At 33.4% G+C, this 21,563-nt stretch overlaps 2 long non-coding RNA genes and 1 pseudogene across 8 annotated transcripts; 1 reads left to right on the forward strand and 2 right to left on the reverse strand.

Moving 5' to 3' along the window:
- Positions 1-8,665: 8,665 nt before the first annotated feature.
- LOC140890113 (thaumatin-like protein 1) lies at positions 8,666-9,585 on the reverse strand (annotated as a pseudogene).
- Positions 9,586-10,960: 1,375 nt separating this feature from the next.
- LOC140892791 (uncharacterized) lies at positions 10,961-13,106 on the forward strand. Of its 2 annotated transcripts, none has more exons than XR_012152914.1 (5): positions 10,961-11,104; positions 11,275-11,340; positions 11,626-11,716; positions 12,446-12,573; positions 12,664-13,106. It is a non-coding gene; the product is annotated as an uncharacterized lncRNA (long non-coding RNA). The 2 variants fall into 2 exon arrangements; XR_012152915.1 differs by having other exon boundaries at positions 12,446-12,523.
- A 1,887-nt stretch (positions 13,107-14,993) lies between these two features.
- On the reverse strand, positions 14,994-18,045 carry LOC140892260 (uncharacterized). Of its 6 annotated transcripts, XR_012152769.1 has the most exons (6): positions 16,928-18,045; positions 16,070-16,161; positions 15,743-15,833; positions 15,462-15,525; positions 15,312-15,356; positions 14,994-15,188 (listed from the first exon to the last, which is right to left on the reverse strand). It is a non-coding gene; the product is annotated as an uncharacterized lncRNA (long non-coding RNA). The 6 variants fall into 6 exon arrangements; XR_012152767.1 differs by having other exon boundaries at positions 15,462-15,833; positions 16,070-16,138; XR_012152768.1 differs by having other exon boundaries at positions 15,743-16,138.
- Between the last annotated feature and the right edge of the window lie 3,518 nt (positions 18,046-21,563).

The following is a 21,563-nucleotide window of genomic DNA, read 5'->3' on the forward strand; positions in this document are numbered from 1 at the left end:
GATATGGTCAGTCATCGATGAGGATTCCGCCATCCGAAGAGTATAAAGCTTTCTCTTTAGGAAAATCTTGTTGTGTAGTGACTTGACCTCGTACAATTTTGTCAGAGTATCCCAAATAACTCTTGCGCTTTTTATTTCCGAGATACTTGACAAAACTTCATCCGCTATCGCCAAGTGCAAATTGGCAACAGCATTGTGATTCATCTCATTCCACTTTTGATCGTCCGTGACATCCGCCGGTCTATCTCCAATAGCTGCCAAGCAACGCTCCTTTGTTAGAATTGCTTGCACCTTCAATTTCCACAGCAAAAAATTGCTTCCATTGAACTTTTCTATCTCGTATTTTGCCGTCATCTTGACTACAATAATCCTGCCTTATAAAATCTTCAAAAAATCTTTTCTGATGTGGAAGATCAGTCAAAGCTGCAACCACAGAGCATACTCAGAATTTTAAGAAATTTTATGCCAAGGCTCTGATACCACTTGTTGGTCCCAGGTGCGGCATTTACGAGATAGAAACTATGAAAATTGAAGAATAAAATAGACACCAAGATTTACGTAGAAAACCCCCAAAAATTATTAGGGTAAAAACCACGGGCAAGACCAAAAGATTCCACTATAATATTTGGAAAATTACAACCTCTCTCTGTGTTTCCAAAGAGACACTCACTCTCTTATACAGGAGAAAACATATCTCACAAATATATAAAAATAACTAGGGAGAGAAGAAATGCACTCAAGAACAGAAGAATGCTAGAGGCTGAGGGATGATCCTGAAATGCCGAGGGAAGACACCTATTTATAGTGAGGATTCTCGTCTGAACACTTTCCGTCCATTTTCTACCTACCATATTTGAATATGTAACACATGCATTTAATGCATGTCTCCCATGTGTCTTTTGCCGACAGGTACTACTTAAACCTACCAAAATCTGTTTCGGGAATTAATTTTGTTCAGTTTGGAAACCTTCTATATTTAAAAAAATTGAAATAAAAAAGAAACACGGCTACATCACTGTGTCTCACAACCACTTCATCTTATTTGAAATCTCACCAAAAGAGAAATTTCAATGATATCAAACGGCACATGTGAAAACTGAAAAATTCTATGCTAGCAAGAATCAATGGTCTCAGATGATGTGCAGATCAATTGATTTGATCTGCTGATCAATCAGGTCCATTGATCTGCCCTTTGGTAGCCAACCCTAAGGGCAGCATAAACAGAACCTTGGCTGTTTCAAAAACAAAAAAAGTCCAACGAAATCCAGACAAATCTTCAACGACATTGCTCAGCAAGGGCCATTCCAGATGCTCTTCTATCATTAAAAAAGGAGCCTGGCCGATTTGCAAAATTTTCTTCATTGACAAAAAATGGAAGAAAAAAAAACTCAGTAAATTCCTCGATCTGTTTATGCCTTGTTCGATTTTGATTTACGAATTGATTATGTCGTCCGTGTTGGTTTCGATGTCTCACTTGCAGAATTCTAAAATATGGACTGATTTCAAATGTTCTCATTTAATATCAGGAAAATATCTTCCTCTTTTTGGAAAAAAAAACATGAGATGATGAGAAATATCATTCCACTGAGATGATATATTATTTACGGTGTCGAATTAGAGATTTTTGGCGTGCAATTTCTATGTTCAATTCAATAGAACTACTAGACATGAAATTTAGTTAGATTTGATTGTACGAGTTACTAACCATTCACAACACTTTGATTTTGCAGCTTTTGACGAAGATATGGATTTTCAGGCCGTTCGTTTGAAAGATATTCTTTGAGAGAAAATGCCGAGGACAACAATATATAAAGTATTCAGTAATGCTACTGGGGCCATTTAAATATATAGGTCTGGTCTTGTTTTCAATTCAATAAAGAGACTCCAGTCAAAGGGTCTCATTAAGGGTAAAATTTTTTTAATTCAATAAAAGGGACTCCAGTCAAAGGGTCTCATTAAGGGTAATTTTGTCTTTTCATAATTTTTTTTTTGAAAAAAAAAACAATTTATGTATAACTTTCACATCTTCCCCCCTCTCCTCTCCCCTTCTCCAGGATTCGAACCTGGATCCCCTCCCTTCTTGGGTTCTAACCATTAAGCCATCAATATTTTTAATAATAATACTAAACAATAAAATATATATACAATGGTTTGGGGTGGACCCAAGCCTGGGTCGACCGCGGTCGACCAATCAAGAAGCATGGTCGACCCAACTTGGGTCGACCAGCAGCCAGGTCGACCGAAGGGTAGACCCAGACTTGGTCAACCATGGTCGACCGAGCCCAGTCGACCGTGGTCGACCCAAGCTGGGTCGACCAAGGTTTGGGTCGACCGCTTTGGGTCAACCCAAGTCTAAAAAAAAAATACGAAAAAGTAAAGAAGGAAAGAAGAAGGAAAGAAGAATGGAAAAAGTAGGAGAAAGAAAATAATATTTTTTATTCAGAGGTCTATTTATTGAATTAAAACCAAGACCAGGTTCATATCCCCAAATCTTCCCTACTGACAGTGTCTTCAAAATATTATTGAGATATAAATTGCCTCCTTTTGCCTTGCTAAGTTTCAAAAGTTTAAGCATTTCATATCATTTTAATTTAATTTACTCTATCACACACTCAAGAATCAAGATACGATATTCATTTACTTCGTTACACCCATAATAGCGAGAACAGCTGGCCGCTAGCTAAAATCACATAAACATATTTTATAAATTCATTATATATTAAAATTTATTATATCATTAGGTTACACACGACCATATTTTATAAATTCATTATATTTTATATTTATTTATTACGTTATACTGATAGAAGTCGGAATTTGCATGAAAATGAGTACAATATTTGGTATATTATCGGCATAGATTTTTAAGTATTCCGTATTTATGTCCAAAATTTGAGTTTTTTAAGCTTTATGGTCTCTACTCATCTCCCCTATATATAAAGAATCTCTCCCTTATATACCATTTTTTCATTTGCCGAAATTGCCCTTATGTGATATAAATATTAAACTTTTATTCTTCTTTGTTTTTTTTTTTAAATTTCAATATTTCAAATTTTCATATTTTTCTCAACTAAACATTATAGATAAGATAAATTGATAAATATATTTTAAATTTATTTTTATATTATTTTATAAATGAAAAATAAATAAATTTAAATATTATCGAAAAAAATAATATTTATACATAACTCACAATATTAAATATATTATATGATTTTATATACACGCAACGCGTGTGTGCGATTATGCTAGTATATTTAATAATTCTTTTAGGAAAAGGACGGAAATCGGAGCTCGGAAAGGCATAATTTGAAGACCAGGACAGAACTATTTCCGCCTAGGCGGAACCCAGGGCGCGGGTGCGCCCTGGGAAGAGAAATTGGACGCCTAGGCGCGACGCGGACGGAAGGAAGAAAAAGAGAGCAGATTTCGGGATTTTAAAATCTTGATTTTTCGAACTTTGTTTGATGAACTTTCAAGGACATATAAAAAGAAAAGAAAGACACACATCGGGACTTGAGACGCAGGCAAAAGAGGCGACCATCAAGGAACGAAGAGGGAGAAGACAAGAAGAACTCAAGAACCGCAAACACTAGTTTTTTTTTTCTCTTTTTTTATTTGTTGGGGTTTAGAGGATCCTACCCCCAAAACTTTGTTTTGAATTCTTTTTGAATATTCAATTTGGTTTTATGCATTCTTGATTATATTATTGTGTTTATTGCAACTTTGGAGATTGATCAACTTCGAAGTGATTTTATATGTTATAATTGATGCCGAAAGGAAATTTTATAACATGATAGAGTAATATAATCCATGGAACTACAACTTGTATAGACATATGAGGTTGGATATATGTTGATAGTCATAGTTTAATAAGTCGAAAGCTAGAGGATTTCATGGTTCGCCAATGAAATTGCAATTGTTAAATAACACAAGGATATTTGGTTATTGCACTTTGTTAATTACATTAATATAGCTCGACAGAGTATATTGATAACTTAGAGAATTTCATCAAAAACATGACTTGAGAATTGAAATTAAATCATTAGATGAGATTAAGGGGTAGGTGAACCAAAATCCTAACAATCATTTATTTATTTCTGAATTTAATTTATTCATTTTGCATGTGTTTCATCCTTTTATTTTAGTTTGTTAATTTATTTTTCATCTCATATTAATTAACTAAAGAATTTACTTGAGGTAATTTTGTCATAAATCAATTTCTGTGGATCGATACTCGTACTCACGTTCATTATATTATTACTTGACTCGTGCACTTGAGATTTATTCGAGCTTAATTGATAGATATATTTAAATTAATTTCCCGTGGTAACATTTGTGTTACGCCGTAAACGCATACAAATCTCTTAAGTGAGATTAATGTTTTTTAATGCGATAAATTATTTTGTTTTGATAATTACAAAAATAGGTTAAAATTGTTACTAATTATTGAAATTGAAAGAATTACATATTATATATTTTGTGACAATAATATTTGAAGTCAAGTTCAAAATAAATATGGAATTGTGTAGACTAAAAATATTCGGAATCAAGTTTAAGAATCAAGATGGCTCAGAATGAAGATGGAAATCTCGAATTGGTGACTTCGGATGGTCCGATCATGAACAAACGATCCAATTTGATCGGACGTTCCAATCGAAGGATCGGACGCTCCGATCTCATGCGACGAAGATCAGATTTGTCCGAAGATTTTTTCACGGCAATGCATGTAATGACGCCGAACGGACGCTCCGAAAACCAGATCAGACTTTCCAAACTGTGTTGGCGCTCAATCTTTTGAATTTGAAATGCTACGGAACGGACACTCCGAAGTTAGAACGGACGCTCCGATCTCACCCGTTTCAAAAATATAAATAGAGGCGTTCCGAGGCAATTTGGAAACACAACTCAACATCCGACTCTTTCATTCATTCAAGCACCATTGCACCGATCCTTCAAGCATTTAAGCCTATTTCAAATTCCTTCAATATATTTTGCAAAATCATTTTAAATTGCTAAAGTTGTCAATAGAACCTAATTTCCCCCCTCCCCCCAATTAGGTTCCAACAAGTGGTATCAGAGCCATATTTTGAAAATATTTTTCAAAATGCTCTATGGCAAATCTAGCGAGTGATTATGCTCAAGGGCAATCAACCAATCGTCCTCCTCTTTTCAACGACATAAATTACGGGTATTGGAAAAATAAAATTTCTTTATATATCCAATTCGTAGACTATGAACTTTGGAAAGTGATGGTGAAAGGTCCCTACGTCCCTATGAAAATAGTGGATGGTATCGAAGTTCCGAAAGGAATGGACGACTTTTCAAAAAGTATATGCGATTAATTTCTCAAAATGCTAAAGCTATGAATATTTTGCATTGTTCTCTAGATATGAACGAGTACAACCAGATCTCTATGTGCTCCTCCGCAAAAGAGATTTGGGACAAATTGGAGATTTTTCACGAGGGAACAAATCAAGTGAAGGAGACAAAGATTGACCTTCTACAACTAAAATACGAGACCTTCGAGATGGATGCCAAGGAAGATATTGATACCATGTTCCGAAGGCTCACTCAAATCATCAATGAGCTTGCCCAACTAGGCGAAAATTATCCAACCAAACAAGTATAGAGAAGAGCACTTCGAGCACTACCCAAGGAGTGGGATGCAAAGAGAACGACAATCATTGAATCCAACAAATGTGAAACTGCCTCCTATAATCTTGATCAAATTCATGGGACCCTAAAAACCCATGAACTAGAGTTATCCACAAGAAAGGAGATAAAGAAGGAAGATGAAAAGATCAAAGCAAAGGGTATAGCCTTATCAAGACAAGTTGAAGAAGATGATGATGATGATGATATGACACTCTTTGCAAGAAAATTCAAAAACTTCATACGAGAAAATAAATTCAAAAAGGAGAAGAAGCTGGAGAAGGAAGTGACATGCTACAACTGCCAACAACAAGAGAACTATGCAAATGAATGCCCTCTCAAGAACAAAGTTTACAAAGGCAAAAACAAGGCACTCATAGCAGCGACAATGACGATGACGAGGAGGAAGCCAACATCTGTCTCGTGGCTAAGGATGATGACTTTGTCTCTGACGACGATGATGAGGTACCTTCCTATGATGAATTAACACATGCCTATAAAATTATGTTTGACATGGTTAAATCACTTAGAAAGGAAAATAGAAGTCTTAAAAATGAATTAGAATCTAAGGAGCATGAAAACTTAAGATTAAAGGATGATATATCTCATTTATAAAAATTATTTGATAAATTCAATGTTAGTAGTATAAATTGAACAATCTACTGAGCATGCAAAAATGTAGCTTTGATAAAGGATGAATAGGGTATGTTAGTAAATCTATAGACTTCACTAGTCTTATTGGTAAGGCTAAAATGATATCACCCCCTATCAGTACTTATTGCTGTAAAACTGGTCATGTTAGACCTAAGTGTAGATCACTATGACATCAGTATAATGAAAGAAGTTATTTGAAATAGATACCTAAGATTTTTCAATAATGATAAGGTGACATTATAAAACATGATCTAAGGGAGTTATTCACAGACCGGTTTAAACTGTCTTGACTTGCGACTGGTCTCCCTGATGAGCGTTGATCTGTCTAAGGAGATAGGTTTTTAAAGAGGCCTTATCCCTACCTATCTTTTCTGGGAGAACTCTTAGAAAGTGTTGATTATGTTATCAAGTGACTATTGTTATATCCCTAACAATGATGGACCCAAAGAACTAAAGGGTACCAAAAATTTTATTGCAGGGATAGAAAAAAAGTATGCCGCCAATCATATGGTATCTTAATAGTGGATGCCCAGACACATGACGGGAAACAAGGAGCTGCTCCAATCAATCAATCCAAAAGAAAAAGGGACAATTACTTTGGAGACAACATTAAAGAAATCATTGAGGGCATCAGATCAATAGGTATATATATCTAACTCTACTATGATTGATGATGTTCTCTTGTTAAAGGACTTAAGCATAACATACTAAGTATAAGTCAATTATGTGATAGAGGTTATTGAAATGTTATAGTTATTGAAACATACTATCTAGTTATGAAGATTATTTATGAAAAAATAATAATTTCTAAATTTATAATTTTTTATCGTAAAAAAATATAATGGAATGAGTACGTTGGATAATTAAAAAATAATGCTTTTGTAAGGAGGTAATAAAAATAATGGATAAATGATGGGTTATTACCCAATTTGACTTTCTCTCGGGCCCGAACTCAATGGCTCATATTACTCCGATATATTTATTTGGACACTTTATCAAAACTCATAAATTTCTAAAAGCCCATAAAAGAATCAAGCCAATGAAACTCTCCGACTATCTATAAATAGCTCAAGTCCTCTCATTATTAAGGTACGCACTCTATAGTCACATGCAAGTTCTCTAGAACTTTTATTGGCAAATACTGACTTGAGCGTCGGAGTGTCTTCGCCGGGCAACCCTCAGCGCCACTCACTTTGCTTTGTGATGCAGGTAACAACCCACAAAGTTCGATCTTTGGAACAATTCGAGTATTAATCCAGCTATCCAGATCTCCGCAAGTTATCCAGATTTTTTCCAATCGGGTAATTCAATTTTTTGCTACATCATCTTGGCGCCGTATGTGGAAATTTGTTCACTGCATCATTGAGAATGCATACTCCACCACAAACATCTCAAGGAAATAATCGCAATGGAGACTCACCTCCCATCTCCGAAACACCGCCTCGTTTTAATTTCACCCAAGAAACGTTGATAGCCTTAATGGAAGGAACAGCTACACGCGCAACAACTGAAGTAGTCGCTCAATTTATGGCATCCCGTCAACGCCGAAGCACCGACAAGAGAGCTCATAAAATAGGGTCATCATCTCGCGACCCTGATAAAGAAGACCCAAAGAAAACTAAGTCTAAAGTTAATGACAAAGATCCTGAGGGTAACAAGAAAAATACTACTCATAAAGAGGGTGAAACAAGTGCTCACATAGTTCACGATGTCTCTGACGAAAACAAAACCACTAATCCAACCCGTAGAGATGGATCTCACACATATATAACTGGAGAGAATTCGTCAACAATCTTGAATGTGCGTCAGAGCCCATTCACTAATGTCATTCTATCTGAATCATTGCCTAAGGGAGTCAAAATCCCCAACCTACTTGAGTTTGACGGAACTGGTGATCCTCAAGATCATATTGACAAATTCTATGTGGATGGAGGATCGAAGTTAGTTTGTCCTCAATGTTGATCCAATGGTATAACAAGGTGTGTCGCATCTAAATTTCAGATTCATGTTCAATACATGACCTCACATAAAAATAAATAAATAAATAACATATGTGGTTCATTATGTCTTTAACAACAAATTCATTAACTCGGATTTATGGAATCCAATGCATTTAATTTTGGACAGTTAAATATCTATCCGACAAGTAAAGATTGAAAGAATTAACAATCATTCAATTGATATTGTATATTTTGAGGATAATATAACTTCAAATTCCTCGAAAAATACATGAAATTAGACTTATCAATTTTACATTTTCGTTTTTCTTCTCATCCTATATATGGTCGAATATTTTATATGACAAGCCATTTAATTTACTCAAAGATCGGCTAGCATGCAATATTAACTACTCCAATCATGGACAGAAGGTAACAAGGTAATTACCCCCGGCCGAACATGGTGAACAAGCTAGATTTATCATCGTAAGCATAACTATACGCTTGCGGACACTGCTGCTTAAAAATTTTCGAGTAGTTTGTCGGCTGACACGTCTCTGGAGTACCATACTGTCCAGTACAACAATACTGCGGTTGATTGAAAGCGATGCACGCGCTCTTACACCCGATCTCCATCCCTCGCCGCCAACTCATTCGGACATCCACGATTATTGATGTCTATGGGGGCAAACCGCAGTGGGGCAATTACCACCCTGTGGCGCCACGACCACGGGAAAATTGAAGTCATCGACGAGGCTGAGGTCGTAATAATCTTTGTTTCCATCTCCGTTGAGAGTGAATTCAATTAGTGATACGCGTTGCATGCGACTTGACCTGATCCACAATCCCCGGCGAGACACTGGAATCTGCCTCCGGAATACGAGCATGCGGATCGAGCCCAAATCCGTCCCGACCATCCGACGGGTGCATTGATGGTTGTTGCGGCTTGGCTTCCTAGTTCAAACCCTGTTGAAATTGATCTGCCACGACTAGTTAATGTTGCGGGTCAAATAATAATAAAAGGAATATATAAATTATGCAAAAAATAATAATATAGATTATATTCCAATATTTACATTGTGGTATATATATATATATATATATACTAATAGCAAAGTAAAAAATTGTTGAAATTTGGAGATGATTTTGTAAACGACGAATCAATTTTATTCGGATATATAAAATTTTCATTTTTAAACGATATGCACATATAAGTTACATTTTTTTGCTTAGACAAACAAATATCAACGATATATTTATTTTTCATAAAAGTTACATTTTGATTACATTTTTTTTTTTATCAACAATACGTTGACTTTCCACATTTTTTAGAAGACATTGCTCATAAAAGTTGCATTTTTTGCTTGGTCTAACAAATATATCAACAATATATTTCTTTTATTTTCTTTTTTTAAAAAAAATGTCTTCTAAAAATTGTGGAATATAATCTATATTATTAAAAAAAAATTAGTTTTATGCTTAATAAAATAAAATAAATTATTTAAATGAAACACAATTAATTCAAACATATGGAAAAAACAAAGATATAAAATCAATGAGTATCACATGTCCACTCATCGAACTTTTTAAAACATATATACTAACTTAGTGAGTCCATGAATATTGCCATAAATATAAAATATAATTTTAAAAATATCGTATATCCTATATATAATAAATTAAACATATCAACTACGAATGTTCTAATCCATGACATTTTCTTTGTTTCAGACAATTATTGATTTATCTCTTGATTTCTTTAAAATAAAATTTATTTAAAGTAAAACTTAATTTTTATTATATTTTAATATTTTCATAAATACTAGATATTTTTTTATTGTAATGAAGGTAAGATGGAAAGAGATATTAATTGATAAATTGAATAATAGATTTTATAGCATATTTATTTACTTAAATTAAAAATTAATTTAATTTAAATGATAAAAATCTACACACATGGTATAATTAATTTAAATAGTAAAAAAATCTACGTACATATGATTACAAGTATACCATTTAATACGAATAATGGAATTTTTTCTCTATATCATCTCATGTTTTGCCTAAAATTTTCTAATCATTAGAGTAAATTATATATAGATATATATATCATATTATATTTATTTTAAAATTTATCATTTCGTCTTTTACCATCACACTTTTGTGAATCAAATAGTGCCTAGATTACATGTTGCAACTTGCAACTAATATATGTCAAAGACTCAAAAGTATGGCATATATATTGTGGCCCCAACTTATAATACAATCAATTTATAACAACAGCGGAAGTGTGTATAATCTTTTAACTTTATAAAAATTATTATCAAAATACTAATACCATGACAGGGTCTCATAATATTACAGTCGTGCTAAATCAACATTTCACCTTTCATAATTATATTCTTATTCGAGGTACTGTAACGTGTATCTGGAATTTATAATAAATAAAACAAAAATAAATAGAACAAAAAATAAAGTTAAGTCTTTAAGGACTTAGTGAGAGAATAATTTGGTATTTATAAAACAAATGATAATATATTGGTGAAGTAATTTAATATGAAATGACATGAATAAGTAATAATGTGTTATTTCGAAATATTTTGCCAAGTGAACCATATTGATTTTTGAGTAACTCTCCTGTGAAGACTGTCTCACGTGGGTCAACCCAAAACAAAAACGGGTAATTAACCGGCAGATTGGATCCATATCTAATCTGCTTTTCTTATCCCATTTGTCGCCTAAATTGCCCTAAATCCCTCGCATATGGAGATCGACAGAAACCATGGCAGATTCTTGTTCCATCTCGAATCGATGGTTCGAACTGAGAAGCTTGACGGCAAGGAACGAAGATTAATTAGGTAAAAGCATCGATTTGCGTCTAACTCATGTCTTAAATCCTCGCATATCCAGATCGACAGAAACAATTTCTTACTCTTTTTAAAATCTGAAATCGATGGGTTTAATGAAAAATCGATGATTTTTGAGTCTAAATCATGTCTTTAATCCATCGCCTACTTTTGATTCTCAGCTACCTCCACAGCCGTGTAAGTCACTGAAGTGCTCGATGGGTCGGGTCTCACAGCCATTGTTACAGGTTCTTTTCTTCTTCTTTCTCAGTATTTTGTGTACTTTGGATGGTGGGATTTTAATTCTCGTGGTTATGCTATTTTGCGTTGATGATCAAAGTTTTAGTTTCCAATGCCGGGATATTCTTAATGTTGTTGTTATGCTTAAGAATCTTTTGAGTTAGGTACTAGAAAACTTGTTAAAGGTTGAAGTCAGCTAGTTGCAAGTGGATTCCAGAAGTAGCAAAGTTTCTTGTGTGTCAATCCTTAAATATGTAGGACATGATTTGATCTTCTCCCATTTTCATAAACAGTATTTATGGAGGACATGATGAAGCAAAGGACAAAGCATTTGAGTTGGAAATGAGCTGGGTCTGTGACGAGTCAAACCGCCTACATCAAAAGGTGAACATTGAATGTTTTAAGATCTTGGATGTACTAATCCATTGTGCTGCCACTTGCATTTGATTGGTGTCATTTGTTGTCTTAAAGACACTTCTGGCCATAATGTTAATTTTCTAGATATTTCATCACTGTCAGTGAAGTGAATGAAATCTGAATTAGGAACTCTGAGACAAAAGTAACTAGTTGCTCTGCTAAAATGCTGATAATCTTTAAAGCTCCACATATGGATTTGGTTGGTTGATGGGAGGATCAGTTAAAATTTGTTGTGAAACTTTATTTTAGGATCCAACATTGAAATGATTTTTTTGTAATTTGCATGCCTATTAGTTTGTTGATCTATAGTCATTGATTCAGTAGAGGGTTTGTCTTTTGAAATACAACTTAGGAGCAACAGTTTCGTCTGACAATTGGCTTTGAATATGGGTGCTACAGAAATATCAAACATGTGAAATGTTTTTGCAGTGAGTAGATTGTTGATAATTCTTCTTTTATCGTTTTCCTTATTCCCATACTATTGGATTTAGAGTATCAAGCTCTTAAGCATGACTTAGAAGAAATACCATGTTCATTTGGACTCTTGACCTGCATTTGGAAATTACCAACTACCGAGGGATAATTTTCTATGCAAAAAATATTGAAAAAGGTTTAAAGAATTAATAATCTTATACCATTACTCATTTCTCCCAATATTGAAGTAGTCATGAATCTACGCACGTGTGTGAATTGCAGAAATTGAGGTTGCAGAGAAGATTTTAGCTAACGGGTTTGCGAATGGCTGTTAGATTTCACCATGCCAAAAATGGTGAAGTAAGTGTTTGAAGATATCAACATTCAATATCTCTCTTCCTAGCTTTCAAGTATGCTTGGTGGTTTTTCTAATTAAATGGTGTTATGATGGTTTTTTAACTTCCCTCTCTTATTCATTTTAACATTTTTGATTTCTGCAGCTGGTGTGGACATTCCTAAATATTCAAAAAGACAACGCGAGTCCTTATTTACTACGTTGCTGGAAAGCTGATTGGTTTTGAGAATAAGTTTCCCAAAAAAAATTCGTATGAAAATTAAATAAACACTTCTGGATTTTTGGCAGCACGGAAGAGTTCTAACGAAGATCAGAAAGTTTTGGAATTTTCGTTTGACAATGCTCAAGATACTAACTTTTTGGAAGTTGAATTCTTGTTCAGAAGTTTTTCATCAGTTTTGTAGCATAGTTTTCATCTCTATCATTTAATTAACCAGACATCCTTTTATTTTCTTATTAGAGATGTAATCGCTTGTGTTTGTTATTAGTTGATTTGGGTAAGAATTTTCACTCAATGTCTCACAAATACTGTTAAGAGTATGGATACAATAAAGAAACTTGTTTTGCAAGTGTGTTTACGTTGACCGAATCTGATGATTGTTTATGTAAAAAATATTAGTTTTTATTTTAAAAGTATTAATTTTTATATCAAAATTATTATTTTTAATGTATCCTAATTTGAAATAAATAATATTATTAATTTTTTTCATAAGTATTAATTTTTATGCTAAAAATATTAGTATTTATACTAAAAGTATTACTTTGTAATATATGTTTATTTGACTTTAAAATTATTTTTTTTAGTAAATGGTATAAATAATAGTTTTTATGTCAAAAATATTAGTTTTTATGTTAAAAGTATTTATTTTTATGTAAAGAGAATTAATTTGTAATATATGTTTATTTGACATTTACGTTTTTGGTAAACGACAAGTTTTTATTTTTGGTCAAACGTATTAGGTTTTATGCTAAAAGTATTATTTTTTATGTCAAGTATTACTTCTAACGTATGTTTATTTGACAAAAAAAATATTATTTTTTTGTTCAAACGTATTAGTTTTTATGCTAAAAATATTAGATTTTCAGTCAAAAATATTAATTTTAACGTATACTTATTTGACATCAAATAATACTGTCAAATTACACATGTTAGAAGTAATATGTTTAACATAAACCATAATACTTTTGACCAAATAAGTAATACCTTTAACTTAGAAAAACAACAATTTTTGTCAAACTTGCATATATTCGAACTAATATTTTTCACATAAAAACTAATACGTTTATCATTAAAATTAATACTTTTCATAAAAAAATAATAATTTATATGTCAAATTAACACGTTAGTAATATTTTTCACATAAAAATAATACTTTTGACAAAAAAATAATTTTCACAGAAAAAATTAATACTTTTTAATTTGACATATAAATTATTTTTTTTTACAGAAAAAATTAATACTTTTTATGTTAAATTATCACACATACCGGACGTCATAGATCAAATAAAACTTGATTAATCTATACTTATACATATATATTCAAAACCTGATACACACACACATACATTGATAATTTTTTGTCAACACCAATTTAATATAAGGGTTTTTTTAGCTGAGGGAGGAGATTGTAACCGAAAATAGTTTTTTTTAATAAATAAAAAATGAAGGTTTTTTTAATATCTATATATATATATATATATTTGACCGAAACTATTTGTCTTTCTTTGTATGTTTTTTAGACATGATTTTATCATTGGAAAATTAAATACTTAAATTCTCAATAATTAATGAAATTGCGCTAGTTATTAAATTACTTGAACATCATAACTTTAAGTATGGCATTTGGATATTTTCAATTTTTCAAAGGTTTTAATATAGATGAAATACAAATGGTCTTCCAAAAGTTTTAATGCATTTCATGAACTTGTGACAAAAAATTAATAATTTTAATCAAATAAACATTATTAAAAATTAAAACTTTTGCATTTTCAAGAATTTAATACTTTTGATCTAAAAAGTAATGATTTCATCCAAATAAATATAAACTACAAATTAATATTTTTGAACTAAAAAGTAATACTTTTATAGTAAAAACTAATAATTTTGACATTAAAACTAATATTTTTTTAAATCAAATATACATATATTATGAACATAATATTTTTGACATAAAACGTAATACTTTTGTCATGAAAACTAATACTTTTGACCTAACAAATAATACTTTTTGATCAAATAAACATATTACAAACTAATATTTTTGAGATAACATTAATACTTTTACTATGAAAACTAATACTTTTGACAAAAAATTAATACAAAAAAATCTATTTCTTGCTTGACATCTTTGTCACCGTCAATCATATGCTTGTCATCCTGATATTTTTATTTTTGTTGATTTTTTTGTGAAATTTTATGCTAAAGCTCATAATAAGATCGCCCAAGTTTGAAAATACAGAGCTTGCATTGTATCAAACACAAAGCCAGTTTCACATACATGAAGCAAAGCTACATAGTAAACGTATTACTTTTTATCTCAAAAACCAGTCTCACATTCAATCGAGTCAAAGTAAGATCACAATGCTACAAGTTTCACTCCACGTGCATGCTTGACAATCACCAACAAAGAAACTTGTCCCACTTATCCTTCAACAATTTTAACCGAAGACCTGCATTAAAATAAGGAAGAAAACTAATTATATTTACTGGTTGCTTAACTAACATGAATCAAACTAGGAATAATGAGGAATTAAGGATGAATGAAAATGAAGAATGGCCTCGTGGACAATTACATATCCAAATGGACTTTGCTTTATGGCTAATAGTTCAACATCAAGCTGCAAGCCAAAGATCAAGATTTTGGAATCAATTAAGGAAGAATGATATATATAGCTGTAAAGCTATCCGAAAACATGATTTATCAGATGAAAATACTTTCTTGCCTCGATTGTTGCATGGGGGTGAGTTCTTGTACCCCTTTGCTCCCATAAGCTACCTCAGGAGGTACTATCAACAAGCGTTGCAAAAATGGTCATGTTAGTTGGAAATTTTCAAGGATCCATGTAGTGAATCTGATGGAATTTAGGTGTAACAACAGCGTGCATTGATCGTGCTTAGCATTGAATATGGTTTCAACTCGTGCTTGAACAGAATACAAAATTTCAGATTTACTTGTTTTTCCAATAAGCAATATAATGAATCTCTATGTCATAGATTCACTCACCCGGCCTCCCACACGCATGCCTTCCACTCCTAAATATAATCCTTTCAAAACACTCCCCCCTCCCAGATTGGCCAACATCGAATCCATAAGGCTATACTCAAACATATAGGAAGACAAATTAGTAATGCATTTATATTTCTATGTACTCCATAATTACGTAGAAATAACAAGATTTGGTTTTTGTCTTGTACCAAGACGAAGACTGCAAATTCCAACATCAAGAAATACTGCAAAAATAACCCTTTATTTATTTCTGGAAAATTCTCGACTTATTTCACAACATAGGCGAGTTACACACACGAATTTACAAAATCACTGCAATCGTACCATTCCACCACCCACATAGTGTACTCGTCAAAAATGCGATGCCTTTCCCCTTGGCAGCATAGTGAGTACCTACAAAAAATGCATTCGGTAGTCTGAAATATCATTAATTTATGTGAACAATAGTCTAACCATAGTTACAACTAGGTCTACACTAATATATCTCAATGTGCCACCGTGTTCCTTGGCAATTTGCATACAATATGAATCTATTGGTACATTATATCATCAAGGTACATCATATTATCAATCAGACACAAACATATGAGAAACTATGTTGTTTTCACCTTTGAGCAACCATGATTCATGAATTGAAGGCGGAAATATCAGAGCAAGAGAAGAAAAATACATCAAGAGAAGAAAACATTAGGATTTCAAGAGAGAATCTGATCTACTAATGCAAAATTCTCAAAATTTTGACGACAAAAAAAAAAACAATAAACACCCTGATATGGTCAAAATAAGAACACATCAAGGGAAGGCATGATTATTTTTTCCGGAAGTAATTCAAAAAAGTACTTCTAAAAAATTAAATTCTTCAGCAAAATATTCCAATAAATACGTCAAGTTTCAAACTAGATAAAGAATATTCCTTGCGTACCAAAGTTACTCCCCCAAAATTGGATTTCAGAAATTATAGCATCTGAATATTGTAAATGAAGCATTCTAACTAAATAAAGAATGCTCATGTATTTATAAAGAATCAGCAATCCTAACAACAAAAATATTCGTTCTAATACCCAAATCAAAAGGTGATTAGTTTGTTAAATTCCTCTTTAAGGGTCTCATCGACCAACCAGGAACTAGGACTCAAATCAAATGACCAAACAACCATCATAAAATATAATAAAAATTACTCACTCGATCCACGTCTGAAGAGGGTCGCCGTCTTCATACCGGTCAATCGCTTCAATCCATGTCTGGTTTTGGATGGAGTTATATGAATTTGATTATAGTAGAAGGATGAATTGGTGGGATGTTGAAAGCAGACGTAATGGATTTAATTAAAGGTTCTGTGACTTTCATTCTTTACTAGATTTTTGAGTTCAATCGTTTACTAAATAAAATCACACAAACTGCAGAAGATTAAAAAAAACTCAATTATTCACCCGAAAAGAAAAAAAAAACGATCTCGAGATGATGATATGTCTGGAAGCTACGAGATTCATGGCTCATCACACCACATAAGAAACAAGCTCCAAATACGTGGCGACACTCATCATATGGGTGTTTCGTCTCACAGTGCTCACAATGGTCTTCCCCTCTCTTTTTATTCTTCTTCCCGAATCGAAACACACCATCACAACTAGAGGAAGAAGACGTATATGCCTGTTTCTTGAATGATTGTGCCTGAGGCCCAAGATAACTAGCAGGTCGGGAAGACTGAAACAACTTCGTGTGGTAAAAACTGGTCTCTGACTGTTTGCACCGGTTCACTAAATCCTCATAAGACGTGGGTTCATCACAGACAGTGACTCGATTGTAGATCTCATGATTCAGACCCTACAGGAAATGATCATACTACCCCTCAGAACTGGCGCCACAAAGTGAGCAAAACGGTAAGATATCAAGGAACTTCTGTTGATGTTGTTCAATCGTCATCGATCTCTGCTTCAGATTGAGCAACTCCATAGAATTTTCTTGACCAAGGGCTGGAGAAAAGTGAAACTTCATGAATTCCCTACAGAAATCAGCCCACGGAACATGTCCTCTCTCCTAGAGCAACTGTGCGGACGTGGATCTCCACCACTTGTCGGCACTACCCTCCAACAGAAAAGTGGTCAGGTCCATCTTCTGATCCTTAGAGCAATCAAAAGCATGGAAGCAGCCTTCCATCCACTCTAAACAATTCTCTGCAACTTCCAGAGTCTCTCCCACTGCCAAAGTCTTGGGCTCCATCAGAAGGAACCTATGCATCTCAAAAATACTTTTATCCTCGTGATGATGGTGGTGACCACGATGACGTCTAGGGGCATCATCATCTACCAACAATCTACACTATCGTGACTCTCGTCGTCTCTACCAGCCATCTGAAATAAGTAGCATACATAAAAAAAACTCAAAGGCCCCACTAAGTCTTGAAATATCAAACATGCTCTGATACTAAAAATGTAAGGATCGGACTCGGATCATTTACTAATTGATTATTAAGTATGCAATTAAAGATAATCCTAAAATAATAATCAACCAGCGGAAATAAAATAATTTTACATGCCCCAAACCGACAGTATACAACCGGTGAATAAAAATCCAAAGTAGAAATAGTGTTATACAACCAAATCAAAATCAGTATCAAACCATTGAAACAAGATATCGCAACACTACTGCCACTGGTCCGCTCTCAACCCTGCTCAAACCACTAGCCTCGCCCAACCTAAGCCATGTCCCATCAAATGCCATGTCCAAAAAAACAAAATAACAAGGACGTGAGCGAACTACGCTAAGAACGTAAGCACGAGTATAAAACCTACTATGATGCATGCAAATGACGGGGTACTGGTCAAATCTCAAGTTTTGCTCAGTATAGGCGTCAATGAGTGTATAGTACATCTGGGACCAACTCCGCTGGGTACATCCACAAACACGCCGAGGATCATTGTAGAATTGGTCTCCGTCATCACTGCATCTCCCAGTGTCCAACAATAAAACAAGGACGCAGGGCTGAGCGAGCCTACTCAAATGGCTATCTTGAAGAAGACTCGGCTCAACATGGATATGCACATACATCATAATATATAAAGCACTAAAACATGGATCATGGCACATAAAATGCAACATATAAGCAAGCATACTTGCTGGCAATCTCAATTAATACACACGTACCTATCTAAGGCAGCTTAGCAATACCAGTCTAGGGTCCAAGCCAACAAGCCAACAATTATCATATCACTAAAGTTGTTCTAAAAGTTTTAACTAAGCTAATATATACTCCCTAATACTACTAGGGATCTTAGACTATACATGTCCATTTTCAGCCCTTTGTGGTCAAAGACCCAAACTCCTGAGCACTGCTCCGCAGCTCCTCCGAAAACGTCTCGCTACTACCCAGCCCTTGATTATATGGCTGGAAACGCCTAAAGAACTCAAGACAATAGAGGGAAGTTGTGAATTGGGAAGTTGAAAGTGAGCCTAGGATGTCCTATTTATAGACGACGATCGGAAGCTTTTATCCCTGCATACATGCCACAATCCAAACTGCCCAGATCGGAAGCTCCGATCTCCACTTCTGAAGCTCTGATCATATGCATGAGACTACATGTACAAACTATGGTGACACATCACTTAGTGCGCATGGCATAACCTTCGGAAGCTCCGATCTCCCGTTCGCTGGTTCCAATCTGACCCCATGCTTCCGAACTGCGCATCTCTATGTTCGGTGCTTCCGAACCCACTTCGGAGGTTTCGAACTCATCGGTGGTTCCGAAGTTCAAACACTAAATTTCTAATCAAATTAAACATCTGGTTAATTAGGATTATGGTCGTTTAATCATGTTTTACTATTTAATTTTATATAATGGGGTGCGGGTTACTAAAAGTCTTTAAGAACTTAGTGAGGAAATAAAATGACTGTGTACCTTTATAAGAGGACAAACGATATTAGTGCATTATTTCATTATGAGATGCAATGTATCAGTAATAACGTATCAGTATGAAGTATCTGTCAAGTGAAATGCAGTGACTGTTCAAGATTCTGAAGTGAATATCGTATGTTAAAGAGGTGGCTCCCACTAACATTCGGTGTAGCACTTTTTCTCACGTACTCAGTAGGATCCGTACAATTGATCATTTACGAGCCAAAGTGAACTCATATTTTCGGACTGAAGTCACGTTGTTCAGTGGGCTAGCAATCCGGTACATACACCATTGTCCAGGCTCAATTCATTCAGTTTTTCATTCATTAAGTCATTTAGTCAGTCAGTAGCCAGTAGTCGATCGATAATCATTCAGGAATCAGTAACATACCAGAGATCAAATATGCAAGAAAATATGATCAATGAAACGAGAAATGTCCGAGATGATGCAATATATATATATATATGAATAAATCATAGTTTATGAAATTTTACCATAAATTACAGGTCAAATGTCAAATATTAATATTGAAGAAATCGGTAGTGAACCTCACCTCAATACTTATTATTCCACCGAACCAGTCGATTGAACCCAAGACAATATAAATTCTTATAAACATAGTTTGAGTGGGTTTTACACCGGTAAGGACTGAGAGTGGATGTTGGAACCTTTTAAAACTCAATTTTGGAAAAAAAAAATTATACCAAAAAGTCTTGATTAAAAATTTAAAAATTCATAAAAATTAAAATACGAATCCAAAAATTATGAAACTTCACCACATGGATGAAAATATGTCAAGAATTGATCGAAAATGAAAACACTGGAATTTTTTCGGCTCGTGTGGCCGCTCCGATGGCCACGTGTGGCTGGGATTTGACAAGAAGATGTATTTTTGAATGATCTACAATTTTCATGTTGAACACTTTTAAAAATTCTCGATTGATTTTGCCCAGATTTTGAAAAATTCAAATTATGATCAAGCTAGTTTTGGGCTTCAAAAACAGTGATTCCGTAAACGTTTTGGTTGTTCGACCGACATATGTTAAAACTATAAAATATTTTGAACAAATTTTGTGTTAAAATCAAAGTGAGATTCATTCAAAAAGAATGAGAAAAAACAAACAAGAACTAGCTACCTTGAAGCTGATTTTCTGGAAATTTTTCATAAATGTTCTTCACGGATTCGAATTTTCTAGAATGGTTTGGATGAAGAATTTGATACACTTCCAAAACACTCTTGTTTCTGGGTAAAAAATTAGTATTGTGTAATTTTTGGAAATTTTTGGACAAGGTTTGGAAATTATTTTTTCCTATTTTTCCTCTCATTTTCACTCAATATTTTTCTACAACTTCAACTCTATAACCTACAAATTTGTGAGAAAAATGTGTGAGTAAATACTTAGAAATGAAGCCTGTTTATAGGAGAGAATGAGCCTCTACACTTAGACACTTGTCTAAACTGTTTTTTCGATTTTTGGCACCTGTCTAGGCAAACTTTGACACTTGTCTTGACAACTTGTGAGAGTTATTGATGTCTAAACTAAACATGTGTCAATGTAAGGATTTATACACATGTTTTTATTTTTAATATATTTTATTAATTACTTTGAATGTCTAATTTCAATATTTTAAGTTATATATTTTTTAAATATAACATTATGATTATTCTTTGTATTATTAATTCAATTACTCCAAATTTACCTAAACATTTCAAATAATTTTTGGGGTTTATATTATGATACCCGATGTTAATGGACTACGAAATTTCGATTATGATCCATCACATACATAATATGACAACATAAAAACTCATGTAAGACGATTTCACGAGTCAATTTTGTGATACGGATCTTTTATTTAGGTTACCCATAAAAAATATTATTTTTTATTTCAAAAGTATTACTTTTTATTGTAAATATGAGTA

Source organism: Henckelia pumila, chromosome 3 (assembly GCF_033568475.1).
Source record: "Henckelia pumila isolate YLH828 chromosome 3, ASM3356847v2, whole genome shotgun sequence".
Taxonomy (NCBI): domain Eukaryota; kingdom Viridiplantae; phylum Streptophyta; class Magnoliopsida; order Lamiales; family Gesneriaceae; genus Henckelia; species Henckelia pumila.